The sequence below is a fragment of the Oryzias melastigma genome, linkage group LG22 (genome assembly GCF_002922805.2).
Source record: "Oryzias melastigma strain HK-1 linkage group LG22, ASM292280v2, whole genome shotgun sequence".
In the NCBI taxonomy this organism is placed as follows: domain Eukaryota; kingdom Metazoa; phylum Chordata; class Actinopteri; order Beloniformes; family Adrianichthyidae; genus Oryzias; species Oryzias melastigma.
In genome coordinates, this window is record NC_050533.1 from 20,815,296 (window position 1) to 20,833,720 (window position 18,425).

At 37.4% G+C, this 18,425-nt stretch overlaps 1 protein-coding gene and 1 long non-coding RNA gene across 3 annotated transcripts in view; both read right to left on the reverse strand.

The window, feature by feature from the left end:
• Positions 1-116, reverse strand: part of LOC118597978 — a 2,114-nt gene extending 1,998 nt beyond the window's left edge. The window contains exon 1 of the long non-coding RNA XR_004947011.1: positions 21-116. This is a non-coding gene — a long non-coding RNA (uncharacterized LOC118597978). The remainder of the gene's footprint in view (positions 1-20) is intronic.
• alk (ALK receptor tyrosine kinase) overlaps positions 1-18,425 on the reverse strand; it is a gene marked incomplete in the record, with an annotated part of 583,514 nt that overhangs the window by 252,384 nt on the left and 312,705 nt on the right.

Sequence of the window (18,425 nt, forward strand, 5' to 3'; positions counted from 1 at the left end):
CCTTGGGCAAGACACTGAACCTCAAAGACTTTAGTAGAAGCGTGTGAATTAAAGTAATTTTGTGCACCCGTACAGGGGTTGACCCATGGGTGCTGCTGTTAAGCGTATATTGTGGTCACTTGATTAGCGGATATAGACCACAATGCATTGCGGTCGAACAATTTCAAACAAAAAACGTGTTTAAATGCAATATTTGAATAAACCATCCACATTTTCATTATCAGAACACAGTGGAGTCATGAATAAACACTGTTATGAAATGTTCGTTTTTGTTCCATTTTCACTTCCTATAATCGATGACGTCATATCCGGTTTTTACAAAAACAAAAAAGTAGTGAACATTATGTCCGAATTACCTTTAAAATCCTGGGCACTATATAGTCCCGCACTATATAGTTTTTTAGTAGTTAGGGTTTGGGGGGGGATTCGGACACAACCTAAGACCATAGTAAAAAACATCCCAACTCAAAACTGTAGAATCTTCTGTCGCTACAGTTAATGGTTTATTCTTTCATTCATCTGTGTAAACTGGTAAATTCATCAAAACCAACATCTATTCCATTTTAGGTAGTTGTTTCACCCTTAGCATCATTTTTTTTAATGTATTTATAGTTTTAGGACTTGACAGTAAAATGACAGCATGAATGGTGTTCACATTGGAGTAGGGAAGATATGACAGAAAAAGCACTGAAATGAATTTGAAGAGGAAGTTAAAGATATTAAATTAATTATGTATTTATGGTCAATGATTTTAACTTAATCAAAATATTCATTTGACGTCAGCATTTTCTTTTGTAGGATGTAATACAATTATCTTTTTGCTTTTTTCACCCTTGGAATTGCAGAAATAGGCAATCCAATAAGTGGAACAGTTCTGCTGGATTTTTACAATGAACTTTCTTCTCTGAAGCACTAGTCCTGAGCTAAAAAATGGGAAGCAGCAACTCTACAGTTTTACTAAATTACCTTCACCTAAAAGAAGTCTAGTAATTATAAGGAGGGTAGAAAAAACCAAATGATGTTAATCTGCATTTAGGGTAAAACAGTTTATGTTCCTATGGTAATCCTTAGTGTACTGAACCATTGACTATTTATGAGAACTGGACTGGGTGACCCTTCCTCATGTTCCACATTGGAAGTATTACAAGTTATTGCATCAGTTATTTTGACTTCAGCTTTTGTTATTGTGCTTCAGCCTTTTTTGTTGTGTTGTGGCTTTTGTTGATGTGCTTCGACTTTTGTCGTCATGCTTCAACTTTTGTCACTGTGCTTTGGCTTTTGTCACCGTATTGTGGCTTTTGCTGTTGTGGCTTTTGTCATCATGTTGTGGCTATTGTTGATGTGCTTTGACTTTTGTCATTGTGCTTCAGTTTTTGTTGTTGGTCTTTGTTTTTGTCGTCATGTTGTGGCTATTGTCGTGCTTCGGCTTTTCTTGTCGTACTGTACCTTTTGTTGTCATATTGTGGCTTTTGTTGTCATGTGGCTTCTGTCATCATGCTCCAGTCTTTGTCGTTGTGATTTAGCTCTTGTCATTGTGCTTTGCCTTTTGTCGTTTTGTTGTGGCATTTGTTGTTTTGCTTTGGCTTTTGTGGTTGTGCTTGTCTTCTGTCATTATTTTATGGCTTTTGTTGTCGTCCATCAGCCTTTGTCGTTGCGCTTCGGGTTTTGTCATTGTGCTTTGTCTTTTATTGTCATACTGGGGCTTTTGTCATTATAATGTGGCTTTTATTGTTGTGTTGTGGCTTTAGTTGTTGTGCTTCGGCTTTTGTCATTGTGCTTTGTCTTTTGTTTTCATGTTGTGGCTTTTGTCGCCATATTGTGGCTTTTGTCGTCGTGCTTTGGCTTTTGTCGTCATGCTTTGGCTTTTGTCGTCGTGCTTTGGCTTTTGTCGTCGTGCTTTGGCCTTTGTCGCCATGTTGTGGCTTTTGTCGCCGTGCTTCGGCTTTTGTCGTTGTGCTCTGGCTTTTGTCGTCGTGCTTTGGCTTTTGTCGTCATGCTTTGGCTTTAGTCGTCATGCTTTGGCCTTTGTCGCCATGTTGTGGCTTTTGTCGTCGTACTCCGGCTTTTGACGTTGTGCTTCACTTTTTGTCGTCATGCTTCGGCTTTTGTCATTGTGCTCTGGCTTTTGTCCTCATGCTGTGGCCTTTGTCGTCATGCTTTGGCTTTTGTCGTCATGTGAGCTGTCAGCCACCGTTCATCTTAACTGCATCGAGGTATATTGTTCTACAATGCTTAGTGAGCATGGACAAAATACACAACGTGCAGTCAACAGTTCAGTGTTTGAACGATGATATTATTTTAGAAACACCAGCATCAACAGTGAATGTTGAACACCTGCATTCTCCTATAACAGTAATACTTCGAGACTTCAATGGCCTCATCAAAGGAGGTGGTTCCTTTCTTTAAAGACATTGTTTTAGTGTAGGGCTACTGTTATTAGAGCTGTCAGGGGTCACCTTTCCAGAGTCCAATACTTATGATTACACACTGCTCAGGTACACGGGTTCTACTCCTCTTCACATCAGAGGAGGTTATAAAAAACCTCTAAAGTGGAATCATAAACAATTCTCTAAGAAGTTTATCAAAGCACTGGAAGATCCCCACTCACTCCACAAAAAAAAGGAGAATCCAGAGTTCAAGTACTGTAACTCGCTATAAGAGAAACACCAAAAGGCTTGCATACTGACTGGGCAATTGAAAAATAAAACTTCAGAGGAGCGCTGAGATGTTCGAGCCGTTTTACACAAGTGACACTGTCTTGCTCGGCACACTGAGGGAAACATAAAGAACTGGGACACATCCCGCCTTTGTACTTGAAACAAAAAAGAATGAATGCATAAATTAGCAGCGGAAAAAGCACCCGGGTGTTCATTAAGAAAAAAAAAATCCCTCTTGGCAACAGATATCCACCAAGTAATATTAGTTATCACGGAGTATGTGGGAAGATAGATAAGATAGCTTTTGATTACTACCCAAGTGCCGATAGTATCTCCAGAAGCAAATTCCTGTTGGCTAGGATATGATCTGATTATGAAACATGGGGTTATAACTACTTGTAACTACTCCATTAAAGACTTTCTGCTGCTCCTTTCTTCTATCATCCTCCCCACACTTCCACAAGACATAAAAGAAAAGCTCTTTTTCATCCATACTTAGCACATTAAAAAGCATACAGTCTGCATTTTATGCGCATTGTTAATTAATTTGGCCAAATGAGAATTAATGTGTTTGTATAAGCATGTACACAAGTGCACAGGAGTGCCACATTTCCACTTGAAGGCAATTTCCCTTTCCCAGTGTGGGTTGATGGTGTGTGGGATGGATGGCTGGGGACTTGCTGCCGGCTAAGGGGCCATCCGGCGAGCAGCCTCTCAGCTAGGTAGAGGAGGAGGATGGAACGCAATCCACGGGGGAGAGTCAACACTTCCATCCCCTGCCAACACCTCCTGTCTGGCCTGCTTGCAGCAAGAAATCCCGGAGCTCCACTGAACACGAGGAGAAGAAAGCATCAGGCGAAGCTGAGCCAAGACCACACAAGCAGGGCGAGGCAGGTGGGGGATCTCTGAGCTTCCTTTGCTGTCTTGGCTAATATTTTAGAGTTTATGAGTCAACTACCCATGCATTTTGGAGAAAATATGTGGTGGAATTGAAGTCCAATAACAGTTAAAGCTGCAAGCGGTGTTGTACAGCACCCCTCGCCATCCTCTAATCACCCCACCACCACCACCTGCCCTCACCGGCTTACGCCTGGTTCACACTAGGCGTGGAAGCACCGCAAAGCGACGCGGAACTGAGGCCACTTCCATTCAGCCCCCTGGTTAGCTTATGGTGTGGGTCACACCATCTTGGACCGCTGCGGTCCTCAGGGGAAGGCTCACGCCGTGCAGCAGATCATTTCGCGGATCATTTTGCGATCCGCGTCAATTCTCGCAGGAAGTTACATCAAGATACATGAGAAAATCTGGTTTATTTTCCAAATATTACCAATTTTTCACAATAAAACACCACAGTTGACAAATGTTTATGTTCATGTTTTTGTATCTAAATAGATTGTAGAAATGAAAATAAACATACAATCACAACACACACACAAAAAATTAATATAGAAAAACAGACACTTATCTCTGTGTGTCTCAACAACAGATAAACTAAAGAACTGTAGACCTACTTGCTTCTTCTTAGCAAAAACATGGGGTCATATTTTTTGGTTATTAGCTTATCAATGATGGCAAAACAACAGAATGTACATCTGCTGTGAATTGCCAGAAAGAGTGGGTGCCACGCGCTGCGCTTCTGCCTCCAGTGTGAACCTAGCGTTAAGGGCTACCTAAGGTCCTCCACTTTCCTTCATCCATTTTATTTAAAATCCTTTGGCCTCTGTGAATAAATGTGTAATAATAAGTGATAAGGCTACTAGGTTGTTTGAAGCATTGTTTCCAACTGATAAAAAAAGACAAAAAAAAAAAGCTACAGATAACTAATTGACCACAGGTTATTTTGCTGTTATGTTACTGGTCTGGCCAACTTGAGATCAGACGGGTTGACCAAAATTGGCCCCTGGCCCAAAATTAGTTGGACCCCTTGACTTTAAGAATTACCAAAGTAAACTTTTAGATTTCCTTGGTCACAGAGGGTTTACGTCCACATACCTAAAATGTTCATATCATATGGAAAACCATTTGGTTCAATTTGAGCCAACAATTTGTGTTTAAGATGTTCACAATATTCTCCTAAAGAATTTGCGAGCAACAAGGAAATACCACTTTTGCAACCGTATCACACTAAAACTGTTAACTCTATGTTTAAAACGAACATGTTTTCCAAAGTGGCTCCCCAATAGCTGGTGGAGGCAAAGATCAAAATGCATAAATCTAAAGGTGATGATTGTTTTTTAATTCAAGGTAGCAGCCTCCTCCTGAAGTCAAAGCCTAACCTGGTGACTTGGCTGTAATTTTTTAGAAGATTGCTCAAACAGAGGTTTTCTTTTGCCATATTGTGGGAAAATGTCACACTTTACCTCAAAATGGATGCCAAGTCGCTGGCTCTGTGGCCATCCCATAATCATTTGAAACATTTCTCTTAGATTTACCCGTGTGTTTTGGTTTCATTAAACATTTTTTTCTTGAGCCCCAGATGAGATTTTGACCCCATGCCTTTTTTGTGATGGTATTTCCCACCGTGACGTCATCATTTTTTGGGGGGGGGTTGTCCACTATGGCCAAAATTCATGTTCACCAGGTACTAGTGTGTGCACATTTTGGTGAGTTTTTGAGTATGTGGTGGGGGTGACATTTTTGCCCAAAAGTGCAGAAAGAAAGAAGAAATGCAAAAAATCTGGTTCTTAGAGACCAGGACGACAAGAAAAAGATCAGAATTCAGTAATGATGTCACTTTTAAACTGACCGGATGACCAGCTGTCCCTGAACCTGTGTGTCGTTGATCAGATTGATCAGATGGAATCAGGAATCTTTTTGAGTTAAAGGAAGATTGATTGATTTGATTGATTTTATGTTTCCAACATGCCAATAACAATTCAACAAAGAAGCATAATAAAAAAAAATCAAAGAAAAGAAAAACATCTTGAAAACATAACATTAACAAAAGAATGAGAACATTTCAAACAGAATTTGGGCATGTTGGTAAAGGAGTGGACAGAAGCCGAGCTAATGAAAGCCCGCCCCTTTTATGTTTAACAACACATTTTTGTCAGCATGTCATCAAAGAAAATATTAATGATAAATAAATCAACATTTTCATTATCACCACCATTCTTAGCATTGCTTCACACTTTTGGAGAAATATTACATACATTATCCTTTAATTCCATACCCATTATACTGTGACCAAACCATTCTTTTGTAAAGATATGAATGTTTTGACATTGCTCGTGTTCATCCCCCAGACTGTTCCATAATTTTACCCCTGACACAGACAAAAACTTTTTCTGGTAGTTCTTATAAACTACTTTTAGTTCTTATAATGATAAATACATGTCTGAATGTTCAAGAGGATTTTTGTAGTTAAGAACATCAATAAGGTTTGAATACATTTTGATTTTTTTATAAAACTATTTATCTTGCATGCAGGAGGTATAAGTGAGTTCAGAGCAACCTTGGAGCAGAAACCATGAAGATAAAGTAAACAGAAAGATCAGGGTTCAGTATAAAAGATGTGCTTGTGTTTAATATTTAGTGCAGCAGGAAAAAGGAAATTGCTATTAAAGAAGCTTACAATAGGGAAATATGTAAAGAATAAATACAGTAAAGATAAATTCTCTTTGAAGATGTTTATTTGTAACAAATAAAACCTTCTCCAATGACTGAAACCAGACATTCAGTCTCTCAATTCATTTTAGCTGAAGCTGCAGAGCAGTGCCCCCACCCCCCCATAAGTCTGACACCTTTGCAAATTGCTGATGGCCTGCTGGAGGGGGTTAAAACCAATCTACTAAGAATTTTTAGAAGAAATTGTGTGAGAATATTTGCATATACTGAGCAATGAATGTGCTGACACAGCAGCAGGTAGTGACTGACAGGGGAAACAGTTGACAGCATCATTAAAGACAAATCATTAAAATTGGGTTTTTAACATGTTTTTGTGACATTTTTCTGATGTTAAAGGACATTTGAAGGATTATTATTGAGTATTTCTTTATTCAAAATGTTATTTAGGAGCAGACAAAGAAACATGGTTTAAAAAAGATTTGTGACATTATTAGATAAACGCTGGACAGACCACGTGCTACCTCCTCTGAGGTCTCAGGAACAGGAAAGGGAAGGGGGGGTGGGGTTGCTCCTCACTAGCAGATCCCGTCCACAACTCGGATGAATTTCTAATGAACTACTGCCACTTTACAGAAACATATTGATGTGCGATCCCTCCCAAGGTCAAAGGTGAACAGGATTTTGTGTCTGCAACGGACACCAAAGAAGATAAAAAATCCTTGAAAGAAAATTTCAGCATCCTGTCTTTTGGGGTCCAGATGACCCAACTTTTAATGTAGACATGCCTAGGATAGCACAAGGGTGATACGAGACGTAATGAAAATGGAATGTACTATTGTCCAGCATGTGAGACAGACAGACAGTCAGTCTGTCAGTGTTCTGTTTCTCCTGGAGGGCATTTCAGTTTGGCCACTAGGTGGCGATTGTGCTAGTTTTTTTTTCAAAAAGAATAAACAAAGAACGTACAAAAAATGGTGGTTCTGACCACAAATGGTTACTTTACATATATTTCCTTAAAATATATTGCAAAATGTATCTCTGTTAGTTTATAAATTTGTTAGTCAGCAATGTATGTTTAGGTCGACAGAGGGTTAGCATTAGCCGTCCTATGGGAAATTCCATTAAATGTTAGCATCAAGCTAACGGACTTTAGCTCTATGTGCTAAATCGATCAATTTTTTTATGAATCGATGATTGATCTATTAAGCTAGATCAATTTAAATCAATTAATTAATTTATCAACCAAGCCCTAAGATGAAGACAAACCTTTTCTTGGACTATAGTTTTTATATATCACATTTTTACTATGAAAAACCTAATTAAAGATTTGTGTTTTCTGGTTTAAGTTTAATGGTTCAATACTAAACAAATGAGCTCTGAGAATGAAATGATTCGTCAGTGTCCTGAGTGACAGTCCATGCCAAGAGCAGCTCCAGCTCACAGATCCATGTTGGGGGGGTATCTGAGTGCTGATACTGAGTCCTGTGTTGCTTGGAAACACGGTGAGGAAAACCGCGCACCTCTCCTGAATGACATCGACTCCAAGAAGCCTCACTCATAATCAGCACGTCAGTGTTTATAGTCAGATGGCGGGATCGCTTCTCGCCGTGGGTGACAAAACAGTCATCCACATGCAAACACACGGCATTGCGTGCTGAGAGACACATGTGCGTTTGCTGCTCGCATGAACGCTCGCACTAAAACCCAAACACTGGCATCCCGGTTTTTTCTGGCGCTGTTTGCTTTTGCTTTATTTCATTCCAACACATGCATACATAATTCCTGCAGGAGTAAACAGTACCCAGTGCTTGTACTCATGCCTTTAGGCCTGCTCTTCAAAGAGTGGAAGAGTGAGAGCTTGTGCGTCTGCACTTGTGTTTGCACATATAGATTGTGTCCTTCTGCCGATGCAAAAAACTGCTTTGTATAAGGAGCAAACTGTCCCGCAAATACAGTATTGATCAGGCCGAGTCAGTGACTCTGCTTTCAATTAAACTACACTGGAAGACGCTTATAAAACATAAACAAATGGATTGAATTCAAAATGCTCCAGCGTCCATTTGAGCATATAGTGGTCTGAAAGCGTCCTCACACATTCATGTGCATAAACACACACACTCACACATTCAGCAAAGGCTAATTTAATTATCTATACAGCCAAACAGGAGCTTCTTTAATTACTGGCGGCTGCGCCTTGCACTGTCTCTCACAGCTAGCAGAGAAAAGGAACCTCACCGCGGGTTTCATTAACTATTGACTGTGGCGCATATGTTGACTACAATGGAACATTAAAGATTGGAACATTCAGAGGCAGAATTCAAGCTTCTATTCACTGTGGTTACGAAAGTATATGAAGTGCACCACAAAAAGAAAACTAATTCACACTTGCTCCTTGTGAAGTCAAGCTATGAAAACTGTGATGGCTTTGAAACACAAATCACATCAACAAAACGCAAAAACATTTAAGATCCTGACAGCAAATAAAAAGGTAAAACATGTACTTAAAAAAAACATTAAGAAAAGAAAACAAAATTTCACTGAAATTAGTGAGAGGTTGGATCAATTACCAAAAGTTAAGTCATTTGTTGCATTTAAAATTATTCGTTTCTATCGAATTTAAAAAAAATGTAATTAATGATTAACTCAACTTAAAAGTTTTATTCAATATAAAAAAATAATTTTAAATGCAAAAAATTGTAGAACTTATTAATTGACCCAACGTTTCACTTTTTTCAAAGCAGAAATCAATATATATAAAAAAAACTTTCTAGAAAACAAAACTAATTTTTTTCAGAAAATAAATGAAATGTTAGAAAAACGAAACACAATGGCATAGTCCAAATTCTAGGCCTGAGAAGCACTGGGTACCTCACGATACGATGTGATACATGGCCACGATATCAATGATATCAAGACACTGCGGTAATTGGTAAAAATCATGTCTAATAACTCACAATATATAGAAAAAAACATATTTTGAGGGGGAATACAGTTCCTCATCGTTTGTTTAGCTTGAACACACTCAGAATTAACCCTGTCTCTAAGGGAGTGTCCAGTCACTCTCCGGATAAAGATCATTTCAGCCACTTGTAGTCGGGATCTCGTTCTTTCGGTCACGACCCAGAGCTCATGACCATAGGTGAGTACTGGAACGAAGATTTCTCGTTAAATTGAGAGCTTTGCTTTCTGGCTCAGCTCTCTTTTCACCACATTGGACCGGTATAACGGCACACACTATTCCAATCCACCTGTCGATCTCACGCTCCGATCTTCTCTCACTCCTGAACAAGCTCCAAAGATACTTAAACCTCTCCACCATTGGTTAAGTTTTTAACTTGATGAAATCGGTGACGTCATATTCACCATTGTGTCCGAATTGCTTTTGAAATCAGGGGCACTAGATAGTCCTGCACTATATAGCTTTTCAGTAGTTAACAAATAGGGAAGGAATTTGGGAATACCCACTGAGAAACCGGGAAAGTAGGTATTATGGGACGTTGCTGATTGGACGATAATATCCAGTATGGTTTCATGTAAAAACAAATTTCAGTTAAAATGATGGAAAAATATCATCATCCAATCAGCAATGTCCCATAACCTTTTAAGGTTTGTCATTGTGTTTTGTTTTACTGACATTACATTATATTTGCTGGAAATTACTTCGGTTCTCTGAAATATTTTTTCACTTTTGTTTTTTACGTTTTGGTTTCTGGAATTGTGTTTTGTTTTCTAGACAATTATACCTTTTTTTTATCAGTCGTGGTTTTTAAAATGTTTTTGCGTCAAGTGATTTGTAGAAGTGATTTGTAATTCAGGGCCACCATAGAAAACACTCTTTTAGCACGACGAAGAGGACAGATTATTTATTTTTTTTTTACATGCTGGCCAATGTGTTCATCCATAGATTGAAACTGATTTGAGAAGCGAGGCAGCAGAGGCCTTCAAGAAGAAAAAAACAAAGCTGTTTTCTCATCAGGCTTTGTAATGCAAGCCAGTCAAATTACAGACATAAACAGGTTCCGCGCGATAAGCCAGAATGAACAATGATTACAGTTCAACAGCCTACAATGACGGTTCTGCTGATGGAGTATATTGATTCATCCTTTCCCTTGTCAGAGCCAGCCCACTGCTGCTCTTACTGTGGAGGGGAAAGAGTCGCCACTAAAAGGGTCCTAAACAGAAATCTATGGCAGATTCACACAATGGTGAAAACAGACAAAAATAAATACATAGATAAATAAAACACATCCATGTTTTTGGTTTTTTTGGCCAAAATGAACTAAACAATACACATTCAAACAGAGTCGTGCTTGTATGGCAGCTGTGCTCATGTTGCTTATGGTTTGTTTTACTTTCATTTATGATCTGGGAGCCATTTATGTAAACTGAAATCCTCTTAAAAACTCAAAATATTTTCTATAAAAAAAGAGCAACGTAAAGATTTCACAACAGCGCTAAACACACAACGCTGAGTTAGTGTTTAAGGGGAAGCTTGTTTGTCCAATGGAATGGCTACAATGAGATAGATGAAACCAGTTTCTCATTGTTCAACAAAAACAAATATTCTATAAATAAATTGAATATATGTAAAAGTAGTTTATGGTTTGTACAAATTTAAAACCATGTAATAAATAAAAAAAATAAAGCTTTTCTCCCCGGAAGATACAATAAGATACAACTGCAGCAGGTGTCCTGTTTCAATGTGATAATAAGGTTTCCCCTTAACCTCCCCTCCACTGCTGATTCAGAGGAGTGAATCAGAAGTGACGCCATGTTGTCAGATTGGAGTATTTTTATGTCTGCAGATGTTAAGCCTTCTTGCAGCACGTGTGCGTTTCTATTTTAATGTGCAGCTTGCAGAGCTTGTTGCTGTGCTGCTGTGTTGACAAGCTGATGAAGATTTCTCCTTTCCATCTGCAAATGTTAATAGTTCTTTTTTTACATGTGCGTTATATAATGAAGTATTATAAAAAAAAGATTTGTTTTTGTCAGAGAAAAATAAACTGCATCCACTGCTGTGTTATACGCTTTGTTCTGTTGTCCCTCAAAGCCAGTAAGACTTTAACTTTCATCCTTATTGCCGGATGCTGTACTGCTCTACTGGACTAGAGAAGAAACCTATCTTACAATATTTTTACTTCATCAGTCTCCAAAAACTCCAAAATGATATGTCTCCTCTTAAATTGCACTTTTTTTCATACTTCACTTAAAAGATGCAGACTTTCTTTCTATCTGAACACGACTTTAATATTTATGACACCAATTTCTAATTTTCTACGAGCTGACATCTCTTTTTTATATATCTATTTTTTTCTTCTTTTAACCAGTGACATGTTTCAGTGACAGAATATATACTAGATAAAGCGAGGAACCTAGACAAAGAAAGAATCTAGTGTCTCTCATTTAGCTTTTTTCAGTAAAATTTAGATAAAAGTTTCTATATTCTAATGATGTTCACAAAAATGAAAGTTTTTAGTAGGAGAAAAAAATGAGATGACAATTTTAGACCAAGATTAGCTGCAGCTACACTTCAATTATCTAAAGAATCATAAATGCAAGTCTAAGCAAAAACAACCAAAACATTGTTAAAACATTTCTATTGAATGTTTCTTCAATCGTTTAACATCGGATCTTTAGCTTCAGGGTTCTTTTGACTTCTAAAAATCTTCAACCGCTTTACTCAATAAGCGTATTTCCAGCATTTTCTGAGGTGGACAAAAGCAGCTTTGCTCTGACACTCTTAGCAAACTTTTAAATGACTGAAAATGAAAGTAAAGTTTTATAATTTTACAAATTAAATCACATTATTAGGCTTAATCCCCCCTTTCTCACTTTTCTCAGTGTGCATCTGTTCCATCCATGAAGACAGACTCCGTTTATCTACCAAACATGAGTGGAGTGAAAATACTCCACACAGATCTACTTCAGCATGACTCCCAACAAGGCTCTGGCTTTACAGGAAACATGTTTGTTATGGCTTTACAGGAGGCCATACGTTTTTCAAACTCCAGCAGTGATTGAGCCAAACACTGGAGGCCGGAGCCCATCTGTGATGCTCTTTGTTTCAATGTGCTCATCTGAGGAGCCACTCATTCCTCTCTCTCTGCATCTATGCTGCTGCTGTTGAGGGGAAAAAAGAGGGAAAAAAATATGATTGCCATGGTAACCAAGCATACTTCCATTGACACAGGCGCTGCTGGGTTGCAACCAGTGAGAGCAATTCCACACATCCACTGAGGGAAGGGTGTGTTGAAGGGCAGAGATCAGACCAGAGGAGCACTTGACTGTAGTGTCTTGAAAATTGACACACAAGTTAAATAAACTGTTTTTCTGCAGTTTTAGTCACTTTTAGCAAAAGCTCCTGAGGTTCAACAACCAACAACTAATTTGTTGTTCAAATACAATGAAACGTTGCTAACACTTGATGTCTTACTATTATTTCTTTGTTTGTTTTACCCAGCAGTTATTCTCTGCCAGAGCAAGGCTTTTGAACTCGTGAAAACAATTTAAAATATTGATGGTTCTCTTGCCGACATTTAAATGTTCTGTTTTGCGATCTTCTGGGTCAAAAACATCGACATTTTTACCTTCTGCAAGGACATTGTCACTTTGCTCATTCCTTCACCACATCACTAATTCAAAACCAAGATGTTTCACACAGTTGTTATTCTGTATTTTCTACACTATAAGGTGCACTATAGCCTTTTATTTTACAAAGCACCACATTTGTGTTTACTGATGTTAGAGGGATTTGGAGAAGTATAGCGTTCTGTCAAATTTCTGTTTTTACGAGTTCCAACCAAGGTTGGCTGTTATTTTAAATATATTTTTTACAAGTTGCTAATAGTTTTTATCATTGTAAAATTATTTTTAACAGTATCAGTCTATTATTTTTATTTTATTTTTTTTTATGAACTGCAACCAAGGTTGTGATTGTGAATGAGCTAAAATAGCTAGCGTGTAGCGGTGTCGAACTGTTTTTTTCTTTTCTAGTTACTATCAAATTTAGATTTACCATAGCCACAGAAACATTTGTGTTAGCGGTATCAAACTACTTTTTTTATTTGTAGCAAACAAGGTAAAAGACTAAGGAATAAGCTAACATGGCTAACGTCTCAGACTAGTCTTTTTTTAATGCTACTAGCAAAGTTTGGCGTTTATGTAGCCACAGCAATGTTTGTTCTCCTGATATCATACTGCTTTTGTTACGTGTTACTACAAACATTGGGAGTTAGCACAGTCATAGTAGCATTTGTTTTAACAGAATCACACTGTTTTTTTTTTACTTATTGCAAACTTAGTTTGAAGTTACAGGTATTGTGAATATGAAACAGCTAGCATGTAGCGGTGTCAGATAGTTTTTTTATTTTTATTTATTTATTTATTTATTTTTATTGCAAGCTACTAACATGGTTTGGAAATAGCATAGCCACAGTAACATAGCAGTATCAAAGTGTTTTTATTTGTTGCAAACAAGATTATCAGTTATAGTTTTATGCAAACGTAGCGGTGTGGAACTGTGTTTGTGTTATTAAGCAGGTTGGTAGTTAGCATAGCCACAGTAACATTTGTTTTAGCGGTATCAAAGTGTTTTTATTTGTTGCAAACTAGGTTTGGATTTTAAAGTCTTAGGAATAAGCTAACATGACTAGCGTGTCAAACCAGGCTTTTTTTAAATGCTATTAGCAAAGTTGGAAGTTTGCGTAGCCAGAGCGATGTTTGTTTTCCTGATAACATACTGCTTTTGTTATGTGTGACAACATTTGGAGTTAGTGAAGTCATTTGTTTGAACAGCATCATACTAGTTTTTTAGTCGTTGCAAGCTTGTTACAGGTAATGTGAATATGCTAAAGTGGCTAGCATGTAGCTACGTTGGATTGTTATCTTTCATTACAAGTTACTAACAAGGTTTAGAATTAGTATAGTACTATACTATAGTACAGTGCTATACTATAGTCACAGCAACATTTGTCTTAGCGGTTTCAGTCTTTGTATTATGTGTTGTAAATAAGATTAGGAGTCAGTTGTATGCTAACATAGCGGTGTGGAAATATGTTTTTTAAAAAGGTTGGGAGTTAGCATAGTGACACTAGCATTTGTTTTAGCTGTATCAGTCTGTTTTTTATTTGTTGCAAATGAGATTTGAAGTCAAAAGTCTTCAGAATAAGCTAACATGGCTAACGTGTTGAGTAATACATGCAAATTCAAGAGTTACTATGCAGTCGTTAAAGTCTGATTCACTGATGGTTTTTCTTGGACTCTTTTGTCTTCCTTAAAAAGCCTTATAGTTCGGTGCACCTTAATCATGGCAAAAGTTAAAAAACAAGCCATTCATAGACGGTGCACCTTATAATCTGGTGTGTCCCATAGCACGGAAAATCCGGTAGGCGTGCCTAACCGATTCCTTATGCTTCTTGGTCAGAATTTCTAATAAACTATGACACTATTGTGTTTTTATGTGTCATATGTGCTAACAAAACCTTTATGCTTTTCAGTCGGGAATGAATTCCCTTCAGGCTGTCTTTGCAAATACAAAGATCCAAAAGGTAACTTGGATGATTTTCCGTCAAATGCCTCCTGGCTCTCTTGCCTGCCGTTTCTGGAACAATCCTGTTTTCTTGATTGTGAGTGTTATTACACCTCAGGGCAGCAGCTCAGCTTGGCTTCGGATACACACTGAGAGAGGAGATGCAGCTAACAGGCCAGAGATCTCTCATGCTCCACTCTCATCCAGGTCTGTGGTATTTTCAGACAGGTACACTGTTGGTTTGGCATTTAGCACAACAGTTGATGGACACTAATAGAGCTTGGGTGCCCTGCTATTACCATAAACACAACCTGCATCAGCAAGAGTGTTATCAGCTGTGAGATCAATGGTGTCTAAACATATCCCTGACTGACTGCTGGTCTGCAATACACAGTTTTAATATGGATGTCACGGTTTGGATTTGCATGGAACTCAATCTGATTTTCATTCCAACTAAAATTGTAACCTAAACATGTTCATTCAGTGTGTTTGGGTTTTTGCTGTGCTTTACACTGAAAAGGCCACTAGTGCATGTGCAGGGAACACAAGGGGGCTCTGTAAGTCAGTTTTCCTTCTGCTGTGTTTGGATATGAACAACAGAAACTAATAATTCAACTTTTATCCAAACTCGTTTTTTTTTATAAGAAGGGAATTAAAAAATGGCTAAAATAAAAACGCTAGGAAACAAACAAAAGAAAGTTAAAAGCTAATAAAACTCCATTAAACCCAGACAGAACTGTTGCGTACAGAAGCCGTGCTTCAGTTGGGTTGTGTTGTTTTGTATTTAATCTTCCTTTATTCTTTTAAACCATTACATTAACATTTATTTCATTTTCATTCTCAAGTTGAGCATATCTAAATTGTTAATAGTTCTTCAGCTCAAAACTTCCATTTTACTGAACACAGACCGATGTTAGAATCTGTGGCAGCCGCTCATTTAACTTTAATCTGAATTAAAGATTTAGCTTTTTATAATTGAACTAATTTAGTTAAATATCTAGTTGATTTTTAAATGGGGTTATCTCACTTTAGCACTGATTTTTATCATTTTAATCAATTTTCAAAATTGTGAGCAATCATTCATGAGGTTACACATATTTTTTCCCTTGTGCACTTTTAATGCAAATTAGGAAGATGTTTAGTAGAGAATATTAAACTATGTGGACAAGCTTAAGAGATGTAAAGTCAGCTTTATGATCAAATCTAAAAATAAAATGCATAAAGTCCCACTCTGATCATATTTTGATCTATGTAAAATAATCATGATTAAGCTGTTTTTAGTCAAAATCGCTAAAACGTGTCGTTTTCAAGGATATAGTTTCTGCAAATCAGCAGAAGTTCATTCAGAGTTTGTGAGCCAGTGGCTCAAGGAATACTGATGTGGTGATGTAGCATAAATAATGACTCTTTTGGGGGTCTTGCTCCTTAAATGCAGGACCAGTTGTTTGACACCCCATGTCATTTCTCTTGTCCCTGGCAAGACGTCACTCACAGTAGTCACAATCAGTGAATAAAACATTTTAGAAAACTCTGAATGTAAAAACATTAAAATTAATTTAAAGATTAGGGTTAAAAATGTGTAAAACATTATTTTTAAAAAGAAAATTAAAACATATTTTTTGTAGCCCATCAAATTAATATCCTTCCCTTTTGGCAACTTTGTCAGATTTTTAACAAAAATAACATCTTTTGAAATTTTAGATTGAAAATGTAATTTTTGTCATACATAGTGTATGTTATTAGACAGATTTTCAGTCTGTCATACAAATAAATCTGATATATTTGTTGTTGTTGGTTTTCTACGACACTTGCAATACCAGGTCTATAACTATTCATGGATTAGACCAGGGGGTCAAATTTGGCCTGTTAAACTATTTAATCCCCCCCAAGTGGGATGTAATTCAAATAATAATCCTTTTTTGCTTTATTTTCACACTATAAATACATTGACCTTTGTTTAGGTGCTGGAAGTTATTCTGCATTTATACGGAAGATTTGTCATTTTTTTGTGTTTTCTGAGTCGGACAGTCATTTTTCCAATCTTTCCAACACCACTTGAACGCAGCATTTCTCTACGTTTCCGTTTTTCCCTGACGTACTTTAAACCATTGGTCCAATTGGCGCTAAAAAGTCACTAAAGTCAGTTTTAAAATGAAACCCCCAAAATGCTCTGTTTTGTATTATATACATTTGTTATTAATCTAAAATAAAACATGTTTTTATTCAGATTTGATGATTTTTCTTTCTTACCAAAAGATCTCAATATTCTGTTCCTGGTCCGACCCTTCTGTCAAATTTTAGAACCCTTTGTGTCTCACAAGTCAAAAAGATTGCACACCCCTGAGTTAGACTGACTATAGGTTTGTGTGTAGATGTATAGATGGAAACCGCCACGCACTGGATTTATTAACCGGATAGCGACCGTTAAATGGACAAAATAGTGCGTGCAATCTATTTTGCGCATTTGCAGTTGATGAATATGCAGTACGACAATTTCTGGCAGATTGTTCAAAAACTGGGAGGGGTAGATACACACAGATCAAAGGCTGCAGTCTGCTTCATTTGTTCCAGAAGCACCTTTTATTATTTTTTTCTTGATCTCATTCTCTTCTCTCCATTGCATTGATTTGCTAAACACTCATGTAAATACTGATGCTTGTGCCTGTAATCCAGCACACATACACTCTTAGATGATCACCCCAAAGCCCAGTTAACAATAGGGGGCGCGTATTGTTTCTGGCAACTTGAATTATTTAATTTTTGTTCTGTTGTTTACAACAATTTTGCACTAAGTACTGGCACTGCTGCTCATGTTTACTATTGTTAACACTGAATTTTACAGATAATTCAAATTCAGTTGGTGTCAATGCTTGACATAGTATTACTGATTTCAGCAATGTTGGACTAAAGTATGTATTATTTCATGCAACAAATAAGATAAGTTGTTTATTATTATTGTGTTCAAGCTAAAAAAATAAATGGGAATATATTTTTTGAAAAAATATGTGGTCTTTTTATATATTGTGAGTTGTTAGATATGATTTTTACCAATTATCACAGTATCGCGATATCATCGATATCGTGAGCCACGTATCGCGATATCATATCGTGAGGTACCCAGAGATTCCCAGCCCTACTGTTCATCCGACTCCCATGAGGCTAATACTTACAGAAACCAGGAACATGGTAACGTTTAGTTTGCGTCCTTCATGTGTCTCCAGTTGTAGGCGTTATTACTACAACGTTATGCTTCTTTTACTTTTGCGTTGGTTCCAAGTGGCTTAAATCTATCTGCATTCATATCAACTGTTGGCAACCCGTGTTCCAACACAAGTTCAAACACATGTGTTACACGCATTCAAAACTCTCATGTTCACGCTTCACTACACAAGATTCTACAACCATTTGTGGGCTAAGATTGACCAGGTTTAACTTTGACCAATCAGGGTCTCTGATTTGGTAGTGATGTTTGGTCTCCCTTTTAAGTATCAACAGTTTGACAAGTGATCATGAAGGAGAAACTCAAACTGAATTTCAGCGTGTTCTTGAACGTAGTATAATACACACTGGTACACTGCTCCCTATCTCCCAAAAAACCATATAGTGCAGGTCTATCCTGTGTCCTGAAATTTTTAAAGCAATTTGGACACCATGCTCACTATTTTTGTTTGTTT